Source organism: Macaca fascicularis, chromosome 9, assembly GCF_037993035.2.
Source record: "Macaca fascicularis isolate 582-1 chromosome 9, T2T-MFA8v1.1".
NCBI lineage: Eukaryota > Metazoa > Chordata > Mammalia > Primates > Cercopithecidae > Macaca > Macaca fascicularis.
This window is the reverse complement of record NC_088383.1, coordinates 51,381,627-51,384,769: the sequence shown is the minus strand read 5'-3', so window position 1 is coordinate 51,384,769 and position 3,143 is coordinate 51,381,627. Positions and strand designations below refer to the sequence as shown.

Sequence of the window (3,143 nt, the reverse complement as noted above, 5' to 3'; positions counted from 1 at the left end):
AATACACCAGCACAGAGAAAATGTCCTGTGAGTCCCCAGCAAGAAGACAGCTGTCTGCAAGCCAAGGGGAGAGGCTTCAGAAGAAACCAACCCTACCCCGACCTCAGACTTCCAACTTCCAGAGCTGTAAGGAAATACATTTCTGTTGTTTAAGGCACCTAGTCTGCAGTATTTTCTTATGGCAGCCCTAAGCAGACTAATACAATAGGTGCAGGCCACTCTCAACACATTTTCAAGGCTGATGGACAATGTTGTATGTTTATTTTATTTGACTTCTCAGTGGTATTTGACAGTCGACTGACTTTTTTCATACTAAAATTCTCTGTTTTCCTGGCTATCATTTTCATCTAGTTTTCCTCCTACATCATTAGCTATTCTGTTCTATTTTTTATTTATGGGGACTCATTTTTTAGGAATTTTCTTTTTACTAAAATGTAACATATTATTATAAGAATATTTATAAAATACAGAACTCAATACAATGGAAAAAATAAAAATTATCTTTAATCCTAATACCAGGAATAATATACCTCTTCTATAGCAGCCTCTTTATTCACCAGGCTCATAAAGAGTGCTGTCTCCAAAGGAACTAAGTTCATCTCTCTGCTCTTTGAATTATGTGCAATGAAACTCCTTACCGTTGTTCACCAGCTCGACTAGATCTGCCGCCTCTCTGACTTGACAGCAGCACTTGACCCCTTGGTATCCACACCACAGCCACCCCAGCAGGTCCTTCCTACTGACTGTTCTCCCTGAAGCCCTCTCCACCCAAAGCAGCCACCCCAGGCAGTGCCACGGCTGACTCTTCCAGGGGTCTCAACATGTCTCCCTTTAGCCAGATCCCTCTTATTCCATACTAAAATTTCCCCCTTTCTGTTCATTGAAGACTATTCAAAGCTATATTTAACATTTACCTATTTATTTACTATATAGCATTTACCTCTCTTCTTCCTCTAGAATATTAGCTTCATAAAAAAGAAAAATGTTTAAAATAATGGAACTTCCAAGCCCTCTTTGGTGACTGACACTAAAGTCTTCCCCTCAAATTCCTTCAGCTGTTGGACACAGTATTCACCAATGGGCTCGATCATATAGATCACTTCTAAGCCATGTTTCCGAAGACTTTCCACAAAGGCTGAGTTAGCTACCTGGTCCTTGGTCTCACCTGTGATATAATAGATATGTTTCTGGTTTTCCTTCATTCTGGTGCAGCAGTCCTTGAGAGAACCCATCTCATCACCAGAGGCAGATGTGTAGTAACTTAATAGCTCTGAAATCTTCTTCTGATTTTGAGAGTCTTCATGTATTCCAAGCTTTATGTTTTTAGAGAACTGCTCATAGAACTTCTTGTAGTTCTCTTTATCTTCTGCCAGTTCAGCAAAGAGTTATAAGCATTTTTTTGACCAAATTCTTCCTGATAACTTTCAAAATTTTGCTTTGTTGCAACATCTCATGGGAAATATTTGGAGGGAGATCCTCCAAGTCTACCACCCTTCTAATGAAGTTCAGATATTCAGGGATTAGCTCCTCACAGTTATCCATGATGAAAACATACAATTTGATGTTGTTCTTTTTCTTTCTGTTTTCAAACAGGCCAAAAGGAGCACGTTGTGGGACAAATAGAAGGACTCTGAATTCCAACTGTCCTTCAACTGAAAGACGCTTCACTGCCAAGTGATCTTCCCAGTCATTGGTCAAGCTCTTGTAGAATTCTCCATACTCCTCATTAGTAATATCATTGGGATTTCTGGTCCAGATGGTCTTTGTTTTGTTGAGTTCTTGATCCATGTACTTTTCCTTAATCTTCCTCTTCTTCTTCTTGTCACCATCCTTCTTTTCTTCTTCTTCCTCATCAGAACCAACATCTTCAATTTCAGGTTTGTCTTCAGACTCTTTCTCTTCTTTTTCTATTTCTTCTTCTTTGTGTTCCTTTTCTTCAGCCTCATCATCGCTGACTTCTTTATCACATTCCTTCTCCACAAAAAGAGTAATGGGATATCCACTAAACTGAGAATGTTTCTTCACAATCTCCTTTATTCTTCATTCCTCCAAGTACTCAGTTTGGTCTTCCTTCTGGTGTAGGATAACCTTTGTTCCACAACCCATAGGTTCACTCTTGTCTGTCCTCACTGTGAATGATCATTCACACTGCTGAGGACTCCCAGGCATACTGCTCATCATCATTATGTTTGGTGATCACAGTTACTTTCTCAGCAACCAAATAAGCAAAATAAAAACCAACACAGAACTGGACAATCATAGAGATATCTGCACCAGCCTGCAAAGTTTCCATGAACGCTTTGGTCCCAGACTTGGTGACAGTACCAAGGTTATTGATCAAGTCAGCCTTGGTCATTCCAATTCCAGTATCCACAATAGTGAGAGTTCGTTCTTGTTTGTTTGGTACAGGGTTAATATGCAGCTCTTTCCCAGAGTCTAATTTACTGGGATCCGTCAAGCTTTCATACCAGAGTTTGTCCAATGCATCTGATGAATTTGAAATGAACTATCTCAGAAAGATCTCTTTGTTCGAGTAGAAAGTATTGATGATCAGTGACATCAACTGGGCAATTTCTGCCTGAAAGGCGAACATCTCAACCACCTCCTCCTCCATCGGTTGGTCTTGGGTCTGGGTTTCCTCAGGCATCTTGGCTAAGAGACTGCACAGGGTCCACAATACAGCAGCACCAGGATGCCAAAGATGAAGAAAAGAAAAAGAAACAGGAAGAGGAAGAAAAACAAAGTTTGAGAACCTCTGAAAAATCATGAAAGACATATTGGAGAAAAAAGTTGAAAAGGTGGTTGTGTCAAACTGATTGGTGTTGTCTCCATGCTGTATTGTCACAAGCACATATGGCTGGACAGCAAACATGGAGAGAATCATGAAAACTCAAGCCCTAAGAGACAACTCAACAATGGGTTACATGGCAGCAGAGAAACACCTGGAGATAAACCCTGACCATTCCATTATTGAGACCTTAAGGCAAAAGGCAGAGTCTGATTAAGAATGACAAGTCTGTGAAGGATCTGGTCATCTTGCTTTATGAAACTATGCTCCTGTCTTCTGGCTTCGGTCTGGAAGATCATCAGACACATGCTAACAGGATCTATGGGATGATCAAACTTGGTCTGGGTATTGGTGA

At 40.4% G+C, this 3,143-nt stretch overlaps 1 pseudogene; it reads right to left on the bottom strand.

The window, feature by feature from the left end:
- Positions 1 to 486: 486 nt before the first annotated feature.
- Positions 487 to 2,656, bottom strand: LOC102133879 (heat shock protein HSP 90-alpha pseudogene; annotated as a pseudogene).
- Between the last annotated feature and the right edge of the window lie 487 nt (positions 2,657 to 3,143).